Source organism: Monodelphis domestica, chromosome X (assembly GCF_027887165.1).
Source record: "Monodelphis domestica isolate mMonDom1 chromosome X, mMonDom1.pri, whole genome shotgun sequence".
NCBI classification, from domain to species: domain Eukaryota; kingdom Metazoa; phylum Chordata; class Mammalia; order Didelphimorphia; family Didelphidae; genus Monodelphis; species Monodelphis domestica.
The window spans coordinates 18,219,638-18,245,496 of NC_077235.1; the positions used below are offsets into that span (position 1 = coordinate 18,219,638).

Genomic DNA, 25,859 nt, shown 5'->3' on the forward strand with positions numbered 1-25,859 from the left:
ATAATCTACAGATTTCCATCTCTCAAAATAGCAGACCAGCTGTGTAGTCACACTAGTTAAAAGCAAAATGTTTTAGCTTAGCAAAATCATACTGGGGGGATTTGTGTGCATTTTGAAGTGGCAGTAACTGATCGGAATTCATTTGAGCTTCAAATTCAATAAACCTCCCCATCTTCCATCCCTTTCATATCTTTTAATTAATTGTTTAAACTATTCTAATGAAATTTGGCATTTGAATGAATTTTTTCTTAAGGTAGGCAAATTTGATCAAAGAATGGAGAATGTTGAGATAATAAAGTAAGATTGATTCAAAACAAATAACTTCTTTTATTAGAATTAGCTAAATATATCAACTGTGTGACCCTGGGCAAGCCATTTGACCCTATTTGCCTCAGTTTTCTCATCTGGAAAATGAACTGGAGCAAGAAATGGCAAATCACTCCAAGGTCTTCGCCAAGAAAACCCCAATCAGGGTCAAGAAGAGCTGGACATGACTGAAAAATGACTGAACAACAAATGTTTCAAAGAGATTATACCTATTAAAGTGATCTATGTTGTCACCAGTTATGTCAGTGACTTAAGATTTGATAAAACTGTTAATAAATTTGATGTTATGAAATGATACGATTTCATAATCAAATGTAGTTTTTCACTTTTCATAATTATATTTCCAGGAGTTATGACAAATGAGTCATTAAAATTGATATTTCAAAATTTCATGTTGATGATGAAACAAGGCATTTTGCAAAATGACAAAATCAGGACACATATACACTATTTTAATCACAAGTGTTTGCCAAAATTGGCATGCTTCATTGCAATGTAATTTTGACCAAACTGCCCCACTTTTACATTTAAGCTTCACTGTTAAAGATAACGAGGCCTTTAAAAGCATCATCCCTTACATTCATCTTACATTTGACTCATTTTACAATCCAAGTATTCTACTCCTGATACAACAGATGAATCTCCTCAGCCCCATCACAACAATTAGAGAGAATCAGATAATCTCTTATTTGGAAGGGACCATCAATAAGGCCACCTAGGCCAATTTGGAATTCTACAAGAGTTCCTTGTTCAAGAGCCATGCAAGTGGTCATCCAATTTTCATGAGAAGATTTCTACTGAGAGAGCATCCACAGTCTTCCAAAGAATCCCATTTTACTTTTCGATCACACGAATTGTTGGAAAATCTAAATCTGATTAAATGTACAACATTTAACTTCTTTTTTCTGCCTTATGGGACCAAGAAAAACAAGTTTACTTCTAGGTAATGGTTCTTCTGATACTACATTCCTAATTCCTTCAACTTCTGATACTACATTCCTAATTCCTCTCATATTACCTGACATTAAGGTACATAAAATTTTCTGGTCATCTTCTGACTGCTTTCCAGCTTACTAATGTTTATTCTTTTTTAATTTGAAAAATTTTATTTAATTAATTGATTTAGAATATTTTTCTATGGTTCCATGAATCATGTTCTTTCCCTCCTCTAATCCCTACCCCGTCCCATGACCAACAAGCAATTCCACTGGGTTTTACATGTGTCATTGATCAAGACCTATTTACATATTATTAAAATTTCCCTAGGGTGATCAGTTAATGTTTATTCTAAAATGTGATATCCAAGTACCTAGTCTTTCCTTGAAAAAGGAACTTGCTAAGTGATCAGTCAGAACATGTCATTGCTGGAAAGCTTTAAGTGTTAGGAGCATCTTTTTCACATTAGGGTGAAATCTACTTCCTTATAATTTATGTAGATTATATACATTGTACTAGTTCACTTCTCTGAGCTCATATGACCAAAAATGGCAGTGAAAAAAGGAGAAGTAGATCAAGTTGAAACTTGTTTTAAGTTTAAAAGAGTAATTATTAGGAAACACCATCTTTGATCTTACTCTCTCTCTCTCTCTCTCTCTCTCCCTCTTTCCTTCTCCATATATAAAACTTAAATTTTCTATGCCTCAGTTTTCCTGTCTATAGAACCAAACCCCAGCTGCTTGGTACCATTGAGTATTTTCTGTAAGATATATTATTTATTTTAATGATTTTTACTGGTGAAAATGATAAAAACTGTATTATATTTTAAACTTAAAAAATACATAGGTTCTCTTATGTAAACTCAGAAAAATATGCTGTTTTATAAATTCTTGAAAATAGAACCCTTAAAAGAGTTCCCAAATAAAAACAGTATTTAATAATACTATGTATATGGATTTATGAATGCATGTGTATATACATACACAAGGCAGCTCGAATGGTTTTCAAAACTGGGGCCGATTTCCCTGCTGATGGCATCAACATTTTGAACCAGAAACACATTGATATAGTTTCTCAGGGGACACCCCCTAGAAGATTCAGAGTCAGAGAGGGTGCTAGTGCTAAAATTAAACAGGAAATTAAAAAATCAACTACGCTTTGGTTTGCTTCTAATTTTAGCCTTTGGAAAAAATTGAAGCTAAGGAAGGTGAGCTCAGTTACTATTTTTTAAGGCTGCAAACACTTACTTAACTTTCCAATGACAGAAGAAAAACCTTACACCTTAAAAAATAATAATAGGGACATCAAGATGATTCAGTGGATAGAGAGCTAGGCCTGGAAACAAGAGGACTGGGGGTCAAATTTGGCCTCAGATATTTCCTAGCTGTGTGTCCCTGGGTAAGTCACTTAACATCCATTGCCCAGCCCTAACTGCTCTTCTGCCTTGGGATGGTTACTGAGTATTGATTCTAAGACAGAAGGTATGGGCTTTTTTCTTTTTAAGTAATCATGGCAAAATTCCTAAATCTGAGGCTCTAGACAATGGGATTAGAAGTATTGGGAACATTGGAAATAAGTTATTAGGTGAGTGAGATGAAATCAACACTGATGCTTGAATACTACTGCGTGTGTTTAAACTTGGTGTAAACTCAAGGCAATATCACCCTCCAGATTTTGTTTTAAATACATAGGCTTGTTTGGAAAGAAAAGAGATAATTATGGTTATAAATGAATGTTATTTAACATCTACTTTTGATAAACTGTTAGAAAAAATAACAAATAGTGAATTTCACTTAATAGTTTTAACTTCACTGAAGGAAAAACCTGCTTCATATTTGATGTTAGCACTTTAAAATTCATATGGCGTCTCTTTTAGTAGAGGGAATCTTCTGTTTTCTTATTCAGAAATCCAATGCAGTCCTCAAAAATGAATATTTATCTCTCAGCAGCCATGTATACAGGCATGTTTATAAAGAAAATATCTGAAAACCCTCAAGATTGATTTATACCGAATTTGATGGGGATTCAACTCAAAGGGAAGTCAGAAAAACTGGAGGATGACAAAGATCTGCATTAGAGTGCTCTAGTTTTCACTCATTTTTGGTTTAAAGATATGCCAATGGCCATATTATGTGTGTCTCTTTTTTAAAAAACTCTTACCTTTCACCTTGGAATCAATACTGTGTATTGGTTCTAAGGCAGAAAAGTTGTAAGGGCTAGGCAATGGGGGGGAGGGTGAAGTGACTTGCCCAGGGTCACAAAGCTGGGAAGTGTCTGAGGCCAGATTTGAACCCAGGACCTGCCCTCTCTAGGCCAGTCTCTCAATCCACTGAGCCACCCAGCTGCCCCCATTATGTGGGTCTCTTATTTTGTTGATTATGGAATTACAGTTAGTTGTTGAATGAAGAAGAGTAACCTCAAACCCAACGACGATTATAAAACAAGATCTTATATATTTGACATTTAATATCCACTTTTAAACTGATGAAACTTAAAATACTAATAGTTATTCTTTCCCCAGTCCAATTCAGAAATTGGTAAACAGCTACTGAAGCTTACAAGACCAAATTGCATGTAGGTTATATTCAAATGGATTCACTCTCCTTGGTTTTATTTTAGAAGTATTTTGTTATTGTTTAATTGTTTCAGTCACAGCAGACTCTGTGATCCCATTTGGTGTTTTCTTGGCAAAGGTACCAGAGAGGTTGGTCATTTCCTTCTCCAGCTTATTTTACAGATGAAGAACTGAGACCAAAAGTGTAAAATGACTTGACCATGGTCCCACAGTTAGTAAGTGTCTGAGGTCATATCTGAAACTAGAATTTCCTGTCTCTTGATCTCCACTGAGCCACCCAGCAGCCCCCTAAATAAATTCTTGAGAAATGTTTTGGAAATGCATCTCCCTAAAGGAAAGTGATTCCCCAATAATGCCAAAGTTTTGAAGAAAATTAAAAATCAAATAACACATCTTTAGCCCTTTCAGTAAATTCAAACAAGCCCTAGATGGCAAGCTGGGGAAGGGAAGGTATAAGGGAAGAAGCATTTATTTAGCATCTACTGTGTGCTAGGAATTTTACAAACATTATCTCATTTTATTCTAGCAACGAGCCTGAAAAGTTGGTGTTGTTATTACTCCCATTTGACAGGTGAGGAAATTGACACAAACAGAGGTTAAGTGATTTGCCAGGAACATATAGCTAATAAATTTTTTTTCAAGTCAATATGCATTTATTAAGCATCTGCTCGTTCCAGGAAGTATACTAAATGCCATAAATTTAAAGAGAGGCCAGAACTATTTAAAATAAATAAAAACAAGCCATGCCTTTAAAGAGCCCCCAGTCTAATGAGCAGGATAACATGCAAACAGCCATGTGCAAATGATGTAAACAGGGTGAAATTGGAAAGAATCACAGGGGGCGTGCACTTAGCTAGTAAATTTTTGAAGACACATTTCAACTCAGGACTTCCTGACCCAAAGCCTAGTGCTTTATGGACAGAAACACCTAACTGCCTCAAGAGAATCTAGAGAGGTTTGGCTAAAGAAGTCTTTTAGGACTTAACACTATCTTATCAGGGAAAATAGGAAATAATACAGGACTTTAGGAATTAGATTTACCTATGAAAAACTTTCTTTAAAGAGATTTTAAGACCTCTACATTTTACAGAACTACCAACACCACATATTAAACAGCATACACACTTTGTTTTCCATTATCAAGCTCATTCTATATCTTGGAAAAAATGAAACTCTTAATCAATAGTAATGTAAGAAAAAAGTCTCCTGGCTCTAAGTTGCATTGAATTTTTAGTAATAAATAGCATTCTAGGAAAGTGGAGAACATGTCTTACTAGTCAAAATTTTTCTCATAGAGGAGTGTTGAAATTTTTTTCTCTTAAAAATTATTTGTTTGTTAGTTACACTAAAATTCACAGGTATTTTCCTCTCTCCCTCCCCTCCCACACCAGAGAAACTATCATTTGACAAAAAAGTATATATATATATAAAATTTATATATATATATATATATATATATATATATAAATGATGTCTTTTGTGCTTCTATTTATCAGTAGTCTCTCTGGAGGTGGGCATTCACAAGTTATTCTTCAAACAATTTATATCTGTATATAGTGCTCTTTTTTCTAATTTTCACTTTTCCTAATTTCAGGTAGGTCTTTCGGTGTTTTTTGACTTAATCTACTTATTTGTTGCAATGCAATAGTATTCAGTCACAATCATATGCCACAACTTCTTCTGCTATTCCCCAATTGATGGCCATCCCCTCAAACGTTCAGTTCTTACGAGGGATGAATTATGATGATGTGCTAGGAGGATCCCCTACCAAGGATTTATGGAAGGACATGGATCAGAATCACAAAGAATTGGAAGTCATGGAAAGTTTGGGAACTGCAACTAGTGAAGAGAGCACCCACTATAAAGAGATTACAAATCCAGTGAAAACACTAACAGGAAAAGGAACGATGTATCTTTATAATAAAAACCTGGTTGTTTTATTCAATGGAAAATGCAAAAAAGTCCAAAGGATGCCAATACAAACAAAAATATTTCAAGCAGTATGTGTACACAAAAGAAGAACCTAAATCAACTTCTCTTTGATTGAGAGCACATTCTCCTGTGCTTGGAACTTTCAAGTTGAGACCTAATAGAAAGGAAAATGTACCTATTTAATTAGGAATAATGATGATGAGAATGTCAACTGTGTTACTGGGATTAACTGATATTTACTTTGTTTTAAAGACTCTAAAAGCATTAAAATTGTTATTCTTAAGCAGTGTTTTTCACGATAAAAATATCTACTATTTACCTAAGCAATGCTTAAAGTAGGTGATGGGAAAGGGAGGAGGAGGGGAAGCAAGTTATTTACTTTACTAGTTAGAAACAAGTGCAATTTCAGTCCACTTAAAAGCATTTTTCAAAGAGAGAATCAAAGTAACAGCTTAAATGCGAGAGATTGTCTATTGGCCTATGACTAATAATAGAGAACAACATCAGAAAGCTCTTTTTTGCCTAAATAGCACATCTGATGGAGGAGTATTAAGGACTGTTGCTCTGAGGGGGATACAGAAAGTATCAGATATTTAAACTACAGGACTTTGGCAGTGTAGGAAGACAAACTGCTATAATCCAAGACTGTCACTGAAACCACAAAGTAGAAGTCAAAAGATAATCCAGAATTCTATGCTGAGTTGAGCTGGGCTTGGAAGTGGCCATGAGTTACTTTCTATCAAGGTATATGCTGGTGGGAAACAGACCATTAGGGATCAGGATTGACAGAAGCTCTATTGTGACATCTCCAAAAGACAAAAGTGGCCTTGCAGATGGTGTCTGAATTGTCCTGGTGCCCTACGTGATTTCCTTATGTATGTTCACTCATTATTCCTACTGATGATATATATATATATATATATATATATATATATAAATATATATATATATATATATATATATTTAAGATTATTCTCCAGGTTTATTGGGAGAAATATCTTATGGTTGCTTTTCTTATTACACTATTTCATTAGATGCTCTTGCTTCGAATGAATTGTTCTTTGGAAGATGAATAAATATAAACATTTGGTGGGAACTCAAGAGCTATGGTTTTGAATGAAGGCAAGCCCACAGATTCCTTTGAAAGTGGAGAAGACCCTCTCTTAGTTGGTGGGTACCCCCATGTGTTATCTGTGCTTTACTAAAATTATTCTATCCCAAGCTTTGTATATTTCCTTCCATATTTAGGGCTCTTTGATCAGATCATGTCTCACTTCTTTTGATGACACTGAGGGTGTCACCAAGAGTGGAAAATGTTCTTTTCATCACGCTTACAGGAGAGTAATTCCCCCTGCTTCTCTAGATAAATAGAGAAAAACATTCTACCATTTTAGTAGTGGATATAATGAAAACTTTTAGATCACATCAACTCCACAGATGCAATCCCAGAAAGGTCCATTCCACTGAGGGATGGGGTAGAGTAGGAGATATTCTATACTATATGTATTGGGAAAGATAAGGAAAATAGAAGGTTAAAGAAGCCAGTCTATTTCCACTATTTTACCCAGGGCTTTTTTGATACTTATTTATATAACTTAGACTCAATCATGACTTTATTTACCAAAAAAGTAGGGAGTAGGGCCTTTTGCTCTCATAGAATGTTTCACTCAAATGAATGTGAAAAAATGCATATATAGCCATATGCAGGATTAATGTGGACTTAACCTTTTTAAAGTAGAAATAAAAATCAAACAATAGCATGTTCAGAAAAAAATAATCTTGCTAAATGAAGCAAACCAGAGAAGAAAATTACAATTTATACTAGTAATATAAAAACAGGTATTTGAGAGACTATGCTCTCTCTAAGAAAGAGTTGGTTTTCAAGCATTCAATGGGACTTGCTCACTGTCTAAATTCCCTACTATAACTAGTTACTTCATCTTGGAATATTTCATTTAGAAAACTATTCTATTGAATCACTGGAGGTGAAATATATTCCAAAGCGCCAAAATATTCTGGACTTTAAAATGCTCCAGTGTTCCACGCTTTTTCTTTAAATCCTCACCTTCCGTCTTGGAATCAATACTGTGTATTAGTTCCAAGGCAGAAGAGTGGTAAGGGTTAGGCAATGGGGGTGAAGTGACTTGCCCAGGGCCACACAGCTGGGAAGTATCTGAGGCCGGATTTGAACCTAGGACCTCCCGTCTCTAGGCCTGGCTCTAAATCCGCTGAGATACCCAGCTGTCCCCACCATGGTTTTGCTTAAAAAGAAATGACACTATCTGCTTAAAATTATTCTTTAGTGTAAAGGAAAAATAAGTCATAAAGCTCTGAGCAAATGCTTTATTTTATTTTCACAAAGTGATGAAAATACTACAAAAGCTCAACTCAAAAGGGAGAAACAATTTGAATGAATCAGTTGCCTTAAACTATATATTTGAGCTTCTGTAAAGCAACACAACAGACTTTTCAACTTGAGAAATTTTGTAACAAATAACTAAGAAACAAGTGATGAGATAATTAAGGCAACGCCTCCGGGGCTCCCCAAACGCTTTCAGCTCAGCTCACTTGGCCCTTGCTGAGAACCTGTGCATGTTGGGCCCTTCCAGACTGTGTTTGAGACAATTCTTGTGTCAGTAAGATGAGTTGAGGAACTCCTGGCTCATTTGTGGACCCTATATTGAAGCAGCTACAGCTGTCTCAGTGACTTAAGTATTAGTAGGACTAAAGGGCAGCTGAGACTTTGGACAATAGGGAGAAGAAAGAGAAAGTCTTAGCTGTGATTCTGAAACCTGGCTCTTCTCCTTTCTACTTGTGTGACTTTGGACAAGTCATTGTCTACCTTTATACCTTGGTTTTTGCATCTATAAAAAGAGAGGGATGGACTGGAACAAGGAGTCAATCTCAAATAGAAACAGAACCACTAACCCATACATAAGGATCCCTGTAGTTCACATATATTGACTTTAAAAACTACAAACTGACATTATCTATGCTTTATTGTATTTTATTTTTTATTTAACTATTTTCTAATTACATGGCTCTTGGCATTATTGTGGGTGATATGTTTGGCACCTCTGGATCGGATCATTAGATCCTAGATTCAGAACTAAAAAGGAAACTTAAGGGCCATCAAGTCTGAAACTTTCACTTGACAAATAATACTAAGACACAAAACACTAAAATGATTTGCCTACGGTGGGTCATACAAGTAGCAAGAAGACAACCCAGGTTTCAGAACCAGAGCAGGTGCTTTCTCTTTTGAGATCTAAACAGAATAGCTTATCACAAGTAAAGTCAGGTGCATGTTAGATTAGGGTTCTTAATTCAGGATCTATGAGTTTGTTCTGAAGTTATGATCATATTTAAATATCATAGAAATCTGCCTTACACATTTAGGAATGTTATTCTAAAAAGTGTCGAAGATTAAGGTTAAGAATTCCTGCGCTAGATTATTTCTAAGGCAAACCCCATCCAATGATACATTTTACAATAAAGGAAAAGAATCTTTCACTGATAGTTCCACACAAAATGTATTGGTTTCAGAAAGCATATAAAAAGTTAACTCAAATACAAAATAACTGATCATTAATAAGTTTGGGAAAGCTAGATCCCCACAGGATACTGAGGTGCTTTTTTGGAGGGAAGAATTCCGATGTTATCTAGTGCCCTACACAGGCCCATGCCCTGAATGAATGGTTTTATAATTAACTGGGGCATGTTGGGTTTGACACCATCCATCTGAATAATTGAGGTGTGTTCTGAAGAAGATCTAGAACCACCTGACAGCAAATGGATTTTATTCCACTTTTTGAAAAAGCTACAAGCTTGACTTTAAACCCAAGAAACTTAGAATCAGTTTTACTTTTTATTGTCCAGTTAAGAAAATGCATGTGAGGATGCAAGGTGTCTGCTGTGTGTATGTACTATGACATGCACTCATCTTAATGGCTGTGTGAAATGTTATATGTTCCAAACTCATCGACTTGTAATTATTATTCAGTCTTCCATGGCTATTTCCTTTCTTCGCATCAATTCATTTAAATAATCAGACACATAGATTTTGTCTAATACTGAAGATTACCAATAGACATGTCCTTCTAGATGTTGAAAATATTCCAAATACTCCAAACACTGGCATAAGTCAAACAAATTCAAGTTCATATTCACTTTCCCTCCTCCATCACCTCATCTTCACTTTCTGCTCCTAAAATGCGTTTGTCTTTTGGGTGAAATCTAAACTAATTTGGAGGATATCATTTTTTTAAACAAAAGTCAGTGGGTATAAAAGAGAACAAATGAGATGAGAGAGCAAATAGCACAGGCTGCCTTAGGCAGGGAACAGTAGCACTGAACAATGTGGCAAAACCAGTCTTGAGGCAGAAATTCTACTGGAGCTGCTTGCGGTCTTCTAAGGACAACTTCTGACATCAATCAGCACTTAAGCTTCTAGTAGTGCAGGTAAGGGAGAACTGATGAAAACATAAATGCCTTTTCTTTATTCAGGCAGAATTGTCTCAAGTGTAAACCTCTTTGAGAACTAAAAGCTAGCTTGCTGTAAGCACAACTTCTAATAAGAGCTTTAAAAAACCCTCTGGGTCTCAAATACCAGATTCTATAGAAAGATGTGAAGGTGAAAGGAAGGAAGGAAGGCTACAATGAAGCAACGGTATTATTTCATTAAAGAAAGTTTGCTAATGAGGCATGTTATAGATGATGTGGATAGTTAATGAACTGAGTCCAGAACTGAGTGAAAGAGAAGTACTGGGCTAGCTCCATTTGGGGAATTGTAAAGAAGGTCTCAGGCTCTCACAGTGCTTGCTATTGCAGAATTCCCCTTCTTTAATATCACCATTCTTAGAAAATAACTGCTGGATCACATGGGTAGATGGGGACATGATTGGGGAGGTAGACTCTAAATGAACATCCTAGTGCAAACATCAACAACATGGAAATGGGTCTTGAACAAGGACACATGTAAAACCCAGTGGAATTGCCCCTCGGCTACGGGAAGGGGGAGGAGGGGAAGGAAAGAACATGAATCTTGCAAACATGGAGAAATATTCTAAATTAATTAAAGAAATAAAATTAAACATTTGATATCACCATTCTTCTAGTGATGCTTAGTGGCTTTAAAATGTAGACGTTCGCAATTTCCAAAGACTCACAATTACCCTTAAGGCTGGCCCGGTGAAATTTAAGCATTGGCAAATGGCCCTACAACCTGGAAAGCTTTCAAGATCATGGATTTCAAGTTGGGATGAACCTTACAGTTCATCTAGTCTAATCTCTCTAATTTCTTTATCTTAAAGTTGAGGAAAATGAAGTCTAGAGGGATGGAGGGACTTGTGGAAGGTCATATAGGTAGTAAGTAGTCAAGCAGGGTCTTGCATTAAGGTCTTCTGACTCCTCTGGCTAATTCTTATAATCAATGTTTGTTACTTTGAGATCTGCCTAGCTAAGTTTGGAGAGGCTAATCAGGAGAAGGCTTCTCATGAAGTTATGGATATTTTTTGGCCGAGGAGCTCATGAAAATGATTTACTGAGATACCAAAGGTTTAACTGGTGAAGAGAATATTCACACAAATGAAATCAGGAATATTATTAGTAGTGACATTAGTGTGACAAGAAAAGAAAGTAGAATGGTCATTTAGTAAGAGAAAGCACCAAATGGATAAGCTATATGGGAGCTTATCTTACATGGGAGCTTTCTCTCCTCTCTTCTCTGTCTCTGTGTCTGTCTCTGTCTCTCTGTCTCTCTGTCTCTGTCTCTCTGTCTCTCTCTCTGTCTGTCTGTCTGTCTCTCTCTCTCTCTCTCTCTCTCTATATATATATATATATATACACACACATATAAAGTCAATGGCAGAAGGGGCATGTCTTAATTCTTTTTGACTCAAAGTACTTTGCCCACAGCAGGTACTTAAATCATTGGTGAACATATGAATCAACCAATAATTCCATGAATAAAGCCCTAAATCACACAGAGTGAAGTTTTATATATCGGAGACAACTTGTTTCTAAATAATTGCAAGAGAGTTGCCAACTTAAGCGGACAGCTCCTTTGGATGAATGATAGGGGAACTGAAGTGGCTGAATGCTCAATCCCATAATTCCCAAGTGAACGTCTAAAATACTGAGAGAGCTGTACAGCCTATATATCTTAATACTCTGGGTATCATACCCTCGAATGGTCAAAGTTGAGGCCTAGAGAGTGATATGCCCAAGAATAAAGTTTGAGCTCTTTCATTTCTTCTTTCCAGAACTAATCCCCCATATGCTAAGGGAACAAAACTCCACGGAACCCCAGTTCTCCCCTATGTATTTTCTCTTGTATTATTGTACTGTCACCTGCTATATCAAGTGGCAACACCATTGATTTTTAATTGTAATAACACTGGTAAGCATGACTGTAATTTTTTGTAACTGCAGGGAAAATATTTTGAAGAACAAATCACTCCATAACTACATGGCTTGGGATAAATAGTTAACTTAATGGAACTTATATGAAGATAATCAGACAATATTACAGCTCAAATGGATGTTTTTTTTCTTCTTTAAAAAACTGTATTGGGTAATTACAGAGCACATTTTTGAAGGCCTGAGACACTTCAGTGTTGTTAATGGATCTCTCTATTTTTAAAGCACATTCTAAATTGCAGTTTCTCTTCTGGCAAAGCAAGGCAGGCAATTCTGTGAGTAAAGTAAATGAATTTCTAGTGCACCAAAGAAGCATGGAACAAGGAATTTGACGCTCCCTTTCCTCCTTAGACAGGGGCCCCTCAAGGGAATCAGAGTTTCAACATGTGCCAGGAGCACTGACTCAGAAGGATGTCCAGCTGGGAGGTGTAGTCCAAAGAGACAATGGTAGCTTTGGTTGTGCTTTGTTAATGCTTCCCTGGGTCAGAGGAACTGGGAAGCAGTGGCAGCTGTAGGCCTTTACTGAAGCAGGGTGGAATATGCCCATAGCTCCAAGTGTCTCCATAGTCACTCATGGGGTACAACAGGGATCTAGTATGTCCTTCATCACTATGTTCCTTCACTATAATGGACGGGTCTTGAGTGCGACTTAGTCTTTCCTTGTTCCTTTCTGCATTGAAAGACTATAAGATTCCCTTCTATACCACCACAGAAGTTGTGACTGCTCTCACATCTAACATAATTCCTGGTATCATGTAGAAGTTTTGTATCTATTGTACGTGAAATTGTTGCTGTAAATCGAGAATTCTTATCCCAAAATTTGCAAATTGATCTTTTCTGTTTGCGTTTCATAATATGTTAGTAACTGGATTTTAATATATATTTTCTCTTTATAATCTCACTTTTTTGTAGTTAAAATCGTAATTGAGAGAAGGGCCCACAAAATTCACCAGGAAGGGAAAAGATATCCATGATACATACCAAAAAAGGTGAAGGAACCCTCACCAGATCATGTTATATGATCATATGACAGACATGAATTTTAGCATACAATCAATATTCTTCCTAGCATACTGGAATTAATATATTCAAAATGCGGACAATCCTTCAAAATAGTCATCTCTTCAAGTTATACGAGTTTTAAGTCGAGAAGTTTTACACATTCTATCAGTTGCTATTTCCAAAAAAAATGCCTCCCTCACTACAATTCTGCGAGCTAGTAGGGTGTGCATTATTACCTCATTTTAGAGTTGATAAGACTTGGACTCAGTGAGGTTATTTTGAGGACACACAGCTAAGAAGTGTCAGAGTTGGGATTTGAAACAAGGCCTTTTTTCTCCCACCATGAGGCCATTATACCACTCAGCCTGTTCCAATGAACTGTTTGGGGAAGCCTTTTGTAACTGTCATCAAATCTCATCTAGTTCTATGAGACCCACAGAAAAATCTTTTAGAATGCAGGATGGGAACATCATTGAGAGGATAGAGGAAAGCAAAAAAAAATGAAGTCCTTCAATAAACCATTATAAAAAAAAGAAAATCAGTCTCATTACTTGGTGGTCATGCCTTGTCTTTATCAGAATTTCTTCATCTCTCATGAGCACATTGCCTGTCTCTTTCATTCTTTTCCTGTCATTCTATGAGAATTTTACCAGCTTCTTTTCTTCCAACATCAGCAGATTACAGAATCTATTTTCCACTTGACTTGGTCTCAGTCAACATCAACAGTTCCCTCAAAGAAGAAAAATATCTGATCCTTGTATCCTTTGTCGCAATGTAATTTTGAAAGACATAGTATGTCACAAGTGACTGACACTTTTTTTATAATAAAATTCCTTGAAGCAGGACAAGATATGTCTAGGGTTTTGACCTGATGGCCCAAGAATTCACATAGTCTTAAAATGAGGTGGTGGATTAAAAACCAAACAAGACCAAAGGGAGGTTGTGGGAACTTCTTTAAAGACACACAATTCTTGAACTCTTCTTTTTTATTTCTAAATCCTTACCTTCTGTCTTGGAGTCAGGACTGTGTATTGGCTCCAAGGCAGAAGAGTGCGAAGGGCTAGGCAATGGGGGGTCAAGTGACTCGCCCAGAGTCACCAGCTGGGAAGTATCTGAGGCCAAATTTGAACCCAGGACCTCCCTTCTCTGGCTCTCAATCCACTGAGCTACCCAGCTGCCCCTCCCCCCTTTGAACTCTTCTAAATACAAAGAGGGAGGGGAATTAAGGTCACGGAGAGATGTTATAATGTAGCTTTATGCTGAGTTAAAGAACAAGAAATCTAGTCTAATTTAATTCTGTGGCTCTTAAGATACCTGGAGCAAATGAGCATTCAGTTTTTGAAATATTGTGATAAGTCTGGGTCTCCTTTTCTCATATATAAGTGAGAATTATAATGTAACAGTAAGAGCAGTAAAAATAAAATAAGCGTAATGTGATTGTTGATCTCAGGTCAATTATTCAAATTGAATAAAAATAGTTGAAGAATCAGAAAGGATACAATTAGGTTGTAGGTTATATATATATGTATATATATATATATAAATTAAAAGAGAACAAATATTAGGAATTCATAGAATCGAGTGAATGGATCCAAAATAATTACTATAAAATTGAAAATATAAAGCACATATATAGTTGGAGATGCTGCTGCTGCTGTTTTCAAGAATCTGTGTTGCTCTCAAGCAATTTATTCGAGTCATCCTCCACTCTTTCCTCTCTGTCACCTCCTAACCGCCCCCACTCAATAGGTTGCTGAGTCTGGTCATTTCTGCCTCTATGACTTTTCTTCCATTTATCACCCTTCCCTGATCACCATGTCCATAAAACCGCTCAGCATTCTCTCACCTCTCCAATTCATTTTCCACATAACTGCTAAAATAATCTTCCTAAGAAAGAGACAAACAGACCCAGTTTGGGATTATAGTCTACCAGGCCACCCCCACCCTCCTGCCCTGGGGAAATAAGGACTCTATCAATAAATATCTTACTCTAGGTAGATTACTCATAAACTGGAAATCCACTCCCAAGCTCTTTTTCCTCTTTGAACTGTAAGATATTCTGTGTAAGCTGCCAAGGATGAAATTAAGGACACTAAATTCCTTCGTCATATCTAATGTTATATCACAATGAGAAAAGATACATATATATGTAAAATATATAATATGTATGTATATAAATAGTAGATCAAGAAACAAAGTTCAGTAACATGAAGAGAATATTCCATGGAGTGAACAGTGCTGGCCCTGGAGTCAGGAAGACATGGGTTAAAATTGAACCTCTGACACCTAGTGGTCCTTTGACTAGAGTTGAGACATCCAACCTCCCTGAGCCTTGAGTAAGTCTTATCTAATACTCATCTACTCAGGGTGGTCTTGATTCTTTTGAAATCATAAATTCTTGATATAATATTGAAATCAATGTATGCTCCCACTCCCCTTTACTGCTACGTACTCCAAAAAGTCCACACATCTCCAATTCAACCTAATCCACCTATAGAAATTGCAATGCAATGCCTCCATCTACGTAAGGAATTTAGTTGGTAGTCTTTGAAGACTGCTGGTAAGTTTGACAAATGCATTTTTCTATGAGGCAAGACGGAGAAGATCCTCTCCGATCCTGATCTATTTTCCAAGAAATTTTTGTCAAATGGTGAGTTCTTATTCCCCAAACTGAAATTTTTAGATTTATCAAACACTAGATTACTATGGTCATTTACTACAGTGAACTGCATATCTAATCTAGTCCATTGATCCTCTATTCTATTTCTTAGTATGAGATTATTTTGATATTTATTGCTTTTTAACATAGTTTGAATCTGTAATTGTCGGGTCATCTGAAAATACAAAAATAAAGCAAAAGACAAACAACAAAACAACTCAAGAGGCGTTGTCCTCAAGCAGCTTGTATTCTAATGTGGAATAAATTTAAATGCCTACTTTGTGAAGAATGATATGAGAAGGGGAAAGGGAGCTGAGGGGTGGGCAGCTGGGTAGCTCAGTGGATTGAGAATCAGGTCTAGAGATGGGAGGTCCTAGGTTCAAATCTGGCCTCAGACACTTCCTAGTTGTGTGACCTTGGGCAAGTCACTTGGCCGCCATTACCTAGTCCTTACCGCTCTTCTGCCTTGGAATCAGTACTTAGTATTGATTCTAAGACAGAAAGTAAGGGTTTAAAAAAAGAAAAGAAAAGGGAGCAGAGGAGGAAAGACTTCTGGAGAGAGAATGTAAATTCTGAGTTCCCCCCAAATCCACATTCTATTCTTAATCACTACCTTTTCTTCAATTTGTCTACATTGCCATAGGACTTGATTCAGTGGAAACAGATTTCATTATTTAATATGTAGCAAGGAATATTAACTAAAATCGGGCAAAGTGTTCTATCCGATGGCATTTTCCTCCCAGGATATTAAACCCTGCAGTATTTTTGTAAAATTTCACTTGCCGCAATTCAGAGGATCCTGCTGCTTTTATTACCAGTGATGAATAAAGAGGCAACATGATTTTCCATAATATTGAAATAAAAAGAATGGATATTTTAATAGCTCAAGAAAAAGGTCAACAAAATGTCTTTTGTAATCTCAGGAAGCATATTAAATTAATTTCTCCCCTAAAATAATAAAGGCACCAAGCTTTCATTGTGCTATTATTTTCCACAGAGAAGATAATTATACTTAGCAATGTCATATAAAATTTGCACTCCATTTTGGTCTTCACTTTGAGACAGAAAATATCACAGTATAAGGGAAAGAGAATTGAGGACTATAATGTTATTAGAGTTATAGCATGGCATTTGCATTTTCTCTTATCCCTTGCCCTAGTTTTATATATGCCCTGAGACTTGGTGAACAACCATCGCAGACCTAGATCTAAATTTCTAAGCAAATCTAAGTTAATCTCCAAAAGGGCAGATGCATTAAGAGTTGGGAAGTTGTAGTTAATTGATTTATGCCAAACTCCATTCTGGGGTGGCATGTAGGAAGTCAGGTTCAATTTCAAAAATCAATCTGACCTTCAACGTTGGCCCTCTAAACGTTTGGGGAAGAATCTAATCTGAAAATGGATCTCACCATCTTGGATACAGTTCTTTACACATGTACAAGAAGAAAGTTTTTTGAGTACAGTCAATAGCTATTTTAGCTCCAGGGCAACAATACCACACTGCAGATACCTAACAGTCATAATTAAATGAAACACACTGCTTGATTAGTAACATTCCTACCGTTTACCAAGCAGTCTGTCTTTCAATTGCTTCCATTCAGCTTCTGGAGAATCATGAGACTGTGTGCAATGGAGTCAGAAGACCCTCCGGAGTTTAAGTCCTTTCTCTATTACTTTCAACTGGGTGACTCTGGGAAAGTCAGAGTGGTGAACTCTGGGCCCCAGTTTCCTCATTTACACAGTAGGGACAATAGCACTAGTGCTCTAATGTACGAAACAATTTGTAACCCTAAAAGCAGTATCAAAATGTGAGTGGCTGCTATTAGGATCATGAGATTTACTTATAATGTAAGATAATATAATTTTCTTCAAAATCTCATAATTTGATTTTTGAATTTCTTTCCAGTGTTACCAGAATCAGTGTTGAAGCTTGGAACCAAATCCTCTTTAATTTGATCTTTGATCTCAAATAGAAAAGGAAATGAATGCACCTCTTACAATCTGTACTGACAGTGGGGTTTGGGGATTCTACACAGCATAGAATGATCAAGTGGCTAGAAATGAATAATCTCCACCTGACTGGTTTCCAAACTTTTTTTTAAACCCTCACCTTCCGGATTGGAGTCAATATTGTGTATTGGCTCCAAGGTAGAAGAGTGGTAAGGGCTAGGCAATGGGGGTCAAGTGACTTGCCCAGGGTCACACAGCTGGGATGGTTTCCAATCTTTGGCAAGAGGCAAATAAGCTCAAATGTTTCAGGCTTTCTACAGATCCTTTGGGCCTCTTCTCACAGATGAATTTCCAAGAAAGTGAACATTATTTGCTTTAGTAGATAGCAACAGAAATATATAAAGTAGGGCCAATATCCTCCCCAAATTCCAAGACAATAAAGCAATTCTATACAGTGGAAAGTTTCCAATATTTGGTAAAGAGCTAACTTTATTCAATCTCATGAATTCAATTATGGAAGTGAACATTATCCACAGGTTCTCTACTTCAAAGTGCTTGTACTTGCTTTTATATAGACTCCTTTCTGTTGATGTGCCCAAATTATTCAAATAAACTAAGGAACATAGTAGCAATCCTCCACTGCTGCAAATTCTGCTCCCAGCTATCATAGCATAGATTTGGTGGATCGATACTGAATGTAGCATAGATTCTCTAAAGCAGTCCCAGGTAATTTATTAACGTTTGCTACTGGAGCAAAAAGAAATGTGTGCACCACAGTGGTTACTTAGTCATTAGCTGAAACAAAAACTGTTATTATAAAAGGTTGACAAGACAGTAGGGATTTCAGTTGTGATCTTAAATAGCAGAGAGCTATCTTGATGTAAGCTATGAATATTTTATGTTTAAAAAATGATAACAAATCAGCAAAAAAAAATTCAGCGTAGATATGTATTTCCACCTAACTTCAATAACTATAGAATGAAGATATTTCACTGACTTAGGTTTCGGGAAGTGGAGGATGAATATAAAGCATCATTCAATCTATCTGTGGTAGGGGCAAATATTCTTTTTTTCTGTTTTAGACCATTTTGGTAGCCTGGTGAAACTTACTGACCCTCCTTTTTCAGAATAATGATTTTTAAAGGAATTAAATTGGGTGCCCTAAAACCAAATTTGATAGTCAATCAACAGTGTTTCTACTAGCATATCCTATACCTAGCATGGTCATACAAGCATGATAGTTACGAGAAAATTAAACCACATGTAGAGCTCCATACTTTCACATGCATGAAATAAAGAGGAGGAAGTGCCTGAGCACTGTATTTTTCAGATTAGAAGCCAAGGAATAGAATCATTTGGTGGAAAATTTGAAAAAGAAGTAATATTTGCAATGAAACAAAGTTGGAGAAAATGAATGAATACGTTCACCTAAATGAACAACAGATGTGGAATACATTATTAAATTCAAAAAGAAAAGTTTACTTATGTTGTCAGAAATTAGATTTTGAGTTTCATAAGTGTTCATGACATTATGAGAATAATCAATAATAATTGATTAAGGACTTTCCTACATTCATCAATTTTGTGCAATAGGTTGCATATGGAATCTCATATGAGATCACTCTAATCATGATATTGGAAACCTTACTATTTTAACAAAATTCCTTCAGTATCAAAAGAGGTCAGTTTAATAATTAGAAGATACTTGCCATTATGGAAAGTGTTGGTATTATATTTAGGCATAGTGAAGACCTGGATTCCCATTTTGCCTCTGATTCACTATGTGAATCTGAGTGACAACCCCTCTCTGAGCCTATTGCTACATTTGTAAACAAGGGATAATAATAATAATAATAATAATAATAATAATAATAATAATAATAATAATAATACCACCACCAGCAACCCATTCTCTCTCTCTGGGTATTATGAGACTCAAAAGAATTCATGTAAGGAAAGGTCTTAAAAACTTTGAAATGTCATATAAATGCCACTTGGCCTTAGCAATATGTTATTAAGGGTATCTTCATTTTTTCCCATCAGTTTGTGTGACTGAGACAGCTTTTACTTGAAAATAGGCCTATGATATTGTTCCTATTAAGTGATTCATTTCAGGTGTGTGATGCAGCACACGCTGTCAGAAATTTTTAATGTATCAGAGTGATTTGTTTTTTGTTATTGCTGTTTTTTCCAGAATAGACACCACCAATAAAATTTTTATTAATTGTTTTCTGACAAAAAAAAACAAAAGAAAGAAAATATGCGTGGCCTTTATGCTAGAAATAGTACCAGGACCATTAAGGTACACATCATTACCATCTCAGGACCTTAGAAAGAACTTAGTAGGGAGGACACAGGCTCCCTAGTTTAAACTGAAATGGAATCAGAATTCCCAATTCCAATGTTTCCAATAAGTGGGCAGCCAACTTTAAGACCTCATGCAATATTCCATTCCATATATTAAGAGATCAAAGGACGTTTTCTCCTTTTAAACAGGTTTACTTTTTTTAGAATTTTTATCTTTATGTGGAGATTAAATCTGCTTCTCTACAACTTCTGTCTTCCATTTAAGATTTCTTTATCTTGAGGTAGCTGGGTAGCTCAGTGGATTGAGAGTCAGGCCTAGAGATGGGAGGTCCTAGGTTCAAATCTGGCCTCAGTCACTTCCTAGCTGTGTGACCCTGGGCAAGTCACTTGACCCCCCATTGCCTAGCCCTTCCCACTCTTCTGCCTTGGAACCAATACACAGTATTGATTCCAAGATGGAAGGTAAGTGCTTTAAAAAAGATTTATTTATCTTATGTTTTTAGTAACTTGAAACTGGTTGTCTATCACTCAAAGGAAGAATACTAGTAGAAGCTCCCAGATCTTCTCCTTTGCCTCTTATAACTGCAAGATTCCTTCAAGACTCAATCCAAGCTACAGGAATTTAAGTTCAAAATAATACACTCCAGCTAGAAGTAATCTCCTATAGTTTCAAGCTGTATTCATTCCACATATTCCAATGAATGCAGAGACTGTAAATCACAGGGAAATAAATAATAGTGGACTGAAAAGTAGTGAGTGTTCAAGAATCTAGATAAGAAGTGTTAAATCCATGAATGAGGCCCAAATAAGATTCAAATGTAATTGGGGAATATTTAACAAAATAAATAAAAATACTATATTGTATATGAATATGAATGTATCTATGGATATATAAAAATAAACAATTGTGTAAATGTATGTGCATAGACTCATGCCAAGTACTATCATCAGCATTAAGGCTTTACTGATCTTCTTAGCTGCTAAGCCCCTTTACCCATCATCTCATACCTAGTTTGATTGGAACTCTATATATTTTACAGACAGATAGCCAAGGCATGGGGGATAGAGAGCTGGCTTCAGAGCCAAGATGTCAAGTTCTATCTCTGAAATACACTGCCCTTGGGCAAATCAATTGAGCTCTTTGGGCCCCAGAAACTCCCCACCTGGAAGTACTTCCCCATAGCAGTGAAATCACAGGTCCAGATCTTATCCCATATATCCATACATATTTTCTCTTCAAATAAACATCAAGCACCCTGAGGGTATTTCTAGATCCTCAGAATATACCTTCTATCAGTTTCCCAAATTGATCTTCTCAAATACTAATTATTAGGTGACTTCCAAGTGATTTTTTATAACTGATAATATTCCAATTTTTTTTGATTGGGAGATCTCAGCTTTATTTTTGTGCTACATACTGACAAAAACGGTTACTTAACAATCTAGAAACAAAAAAGGGTTTACCAATTGACTTTGAGATAATCAGGTTGAGATTTCAACTGTTTTAGGAAATATTTATCAACATATGCAAATAGGCAGGCTTAGCTCCAAGTGAATAGTAGCCTTAGGATGGTGAAGTTTCAGTTTTGCCACTTCCAAGTACCTTGGAGAGCTCTTCTTACAAAGGTGGAGGTGGATGTTTCCTGTTACTCAATGTAGGTGTGATTTTCACACTGTTTAGAAAGCTCAAGAGTGACAGACAGTTCAGTCCATTAACAGATGCAACGTTATTGATCTGTGGCTTGCAAAAGAGAGAGGGGCTCATTGTCACTCTTAAAACTTTTTTCAGTCAGTTGCTTCTGGTTCTACAAAGTCACTGTAAAAGAGGCCCATGCACTTTGGGCTCAGTCAGATGAATATATTTTGCCTTTCTACAAATGTCATGTTTATTTTAGGCAACACACAGTGATAAAAGCCTGAAGCATATTCCCTTTTAGATTCTTAGTTAGAGACACAAGTATGATTTCAACAGTAAAAGGGACTCCAAAGTGAACCAAATCAGAAAACAAAGCGTCCCGTTGTACCAAGAATCACTTGAGGTCTAATACTAATAGACTTTGGAATTCATCTGGAATTTGAAGCAGGTTTTTTCAGAGCCTTGGGCTCTGAAAAAATGGATTTTACACAAAATCAAGATTACATGTAACTAGGAAAGGGAAAATAATTTGTCTTCAAAAATGGCAGAAAAAAACAAACAAAAAAGAAGTACAGCATGAGAGAGAATAGGTGTAGTGAAATGTATTCACAATTTAATTCAACAGATTGGTCCCAATCCTGAGACTCTGAGAGATTAAAGACACAAGGTCTGAAGGGAATACCAGTTTCTAGAGTGTCATGAGTAATCAACGACTTTCTAATAAGAACAAAAATATGAGCAAAATAAATCTCAACTATAAATGTTCACTGCTGATGATACTCTTAGGTGGCACATTGGATAAAGGCTCGGAATCAGGAAGTTCTGAGTTCAAATTCAGCCTTAGACATGTATTAGCTGTCCATCCCTGGATAAATCATTTAACCTCTGTCTGCCACAGTTTCCTCAACTGTAAGGTGAGGATAATAACAGAACAGGGTAGTTGTGATGATAGATTGAGATAATATTTGTAAAGTGATTAGCATATGTTGAATAAATGCTTGTTTACCCTCTCCTTTCCCTCCTATTCAACTTAATTCAAATAAACATTTACTAAGCCCCTACTATGTGCAAAGCACCTGTGATGGGTTCTGGTGAAATAAAGGTCTGTGGTATACATACCGAACTCTTGGGGAGCCTAATGTGCTGATTTTCTTCAAAGGCAAATCATTTTATGGTTAGGCGAAGAGTAGGGTTGTGGGTAGAGTGAAAACTAGAGTAAAATTTTGTCTTTGGTAAGTAATTGTGTGATCATGGGTATGTGAATAATAATGATGTTTACCTCTGAGTATTCTTGCAAAGATCAAATAAAAATGAATGCCAAATATCCTCCTACCACATATCCTTTATTAGTTATTCCTGTTCTCTCACTCTTCAATTATTATCTGTAGATATAATCTTAGAGGGCAAGAATTATCTGGCTTTTGTGATGGTAACTCCAGTACCTGGAAGAGTGCCTTACAAAGAGAAGGTGCTCAATAAACATGTGTTGAGTATGAGTATATTGGTCAGATGGCCACATGTGAAGAATTAACTAATACACATAATATATTTATAGGTGACACCCTCGATGGTTCTACTCTATTTTGCCAGGAGATCGGTCAAGTTAGCATGTCTACCTGGCCAAAGTCATTTCCCTACCTAGCTAGAGGAACAAAAGTGGGACTGAGCCCTTAGGTGATTTGGTTCCCTTAAAGCAGGATAAAAGGAAAAGCTGTGGTATCAGCCCACACATATATATGGCCAGAATGATAGGAGCTGGGACTGATTTCCTTTTTCATCTTGGAAGGATAACAGACCAGAAGTCAGTGAAGATGATAGCACAAGACTCAATTTAATGTGATGGACTTCTCCTGACTTTAGAATCTAGAACTTAAAATGTCCCTAATTTCCCCCCCTTTACATGTGGGGTCCAAAGTTTTAGCCATGTAGCCTGAGCAAAAAGAATGAAGTTGACTTATACTCTTCCAGTTCTGAGAGTGTCTCTGCTATGATGTGATAAGGAGGAATGGGAACAAGGGCTTGATACGTGTTGAGCGACATTCTTGATTTCATCTGTTTAGATAAATCTAATTATATTGTTTATTAATTTTCTTTTCTTTAATGCTGTGTGCTGACCTTAATCCATAGGTGTATAACATACAATTACCAAATAGTGGGGGCGGTCAGACAAAGCTTAAACCCTTCTCTCCTCAGAATTTGTTCAAAGAGAGAAGACTATATATACACACTCAAAAGGGAAAACAAATCTATTTTAGACAACAAGAAAAAAGTAAGAGAAGGAGAAAAGAGAAATGGAGGGAATTAGTAAAAAGGAGGGTGAATTAAGTGATGAAATATGATTTGCATGACTTCAAATGCATAATTGATATATTTCTTGCCTTATCAATACATGTGGGAGAAGATGGAGGGAGAAAATTTGGAACTCAAAAATTTTTTAATGAATTTTAAAATTAAATAAAATAATTTTTCAAAGTTGTAATGGCTCTTTTTTGAGTCCCATGGAATGCCAACTACAGCATGCTCTAAAAAAATAAAAAACGGGGAAGAAGGGATGGTCTGTGTATGTGTTTTTATATAATTTAACATTCAGAAAGAGTCTATGACCAAAAATAGACATGGACTTTTAAAAAACCATTTTTGAGGTAGAAAAAAATCAGGGACAATTTCTGCCTTCCTCTGATACAGTAATAAGAACTGGGATTGGTAATTAATTCTTTCTTGTCAAATACATGACTCTTTCATGTATATACAAAAGCTAAGAGTATGAACTTAGAATTCTTGAGAGAGAAAGGAAGAAGACAAGGATTGAAATTCTTTATGATTAATGAGGCTAAAATCTTGACATAGCCAACACTCAGTTGTCCATCCACAAATGATGGCTACACTGTCGATGACCACCTGGTCTAGGGAGGCTATTACCCCGTGAGCCATTTGGCTCCTTCCCGAAAATTGACATTTGTTCTCACTTTCTATTTGTCTGCCTTTGAGAGTTAAATTACATTTCTGAATGAAGGGTATAAAAGCTGAATTATGAGGAAAATCAGAGGTAGAAATTTAGCCTTTTCTCTGTGATAAGAGATACCAATTTAAGGCATTAACTGAGCACTTAGTCATGTGACAATACACTTTGTACTCTTACTGGGTATGCCATACTTCATTTAGTGCCATGGGCATTTCAAAGTATTGTCAATGATTTGACCTGCTCCTTTTGTAAGTGATACGACTCGTAGGATACAGGGAAAGTTCCCTTCACTCAAAAACTCCACCAAAACAACACACCAACCCTTTCTATCAACCCCAACACCCCCCAAACTAAAGACATCTACAATGTTATATTTATAGATTGTTTCTTTTACACCACTCTCCTCTCTTAACATGAAATTAATTCCTGAGAATCTTAACTATAGTAAAATAATTCATACTCAGTTGCTAGTTAATTAATTATAATAAGTGCTCCAAGGTTAACAGGCCAGAAAGGGGATGCATGAGAACAGAGGGGTCCAAAAGGGACTGAACAGAGATGATCTGGGAATGGTATTTGCAGCAAGCAGAGGTTAATGTTGAACACAGATTGTTCATTTTCTCCTGACTAACCTGGAACAGTATAATTGTATTTCCAAAGAGTGAATGTGCCTTTTGAGGGGTGACAATTGCTCCCAGAGGTGATCCAAGGACCAGTGGACAAATGTCCATGGCAATTCCATTTGGGGTCTGGATCTCTCATTTAGGTGCTTCATTTGGTAACTGAAAATTCCACTAGGCAGAGGACAAGACCCCAAAGTAATTGAGGCAGAGAGTCATGTATGTTCTCTCTTTTCAGTATGGGAATTGCAAACACTGGCAAAAGGCTATCAGGAGCACCATGTAGGCAGTATCAAAGATCCTTTGATTAGCTCTTCTAGTAAAATCCAGTAGACTCATGGAGACACCACTGAAACAGGTAGGAAGTAAAGGCAAAATTGATGAGGGCAACCCTACTGAATTAAACACTACAATGGATCAAATGGAAGTGACTGAAGGAAGGTGTCCATGAAGCTAGATACAATTCAAGTATTCCCAATGCTCTGGGGCTTTTAGATCAGACTTTGCCCTTTTTAGGTATATTTTTCAGCTTTC

At 36.4% G+C, this 25,859-nt stretch overlaps 1 protein-coding gene across 3 annotated transcripts in view; it reads right to left on the reverse strand.

Annotated features, from left to right (window-relative positions):
- The window catches only part of LOC100022865 (protocadherin-11 X-linked), a 575,820-nt gene that overhangs the window by 210,587 nt on the left and 339,374 nt on the right, over positions 1 to 25,859 (reverse strand). The gene's annotated exons all lie outside the window — the stretch shown is intronic.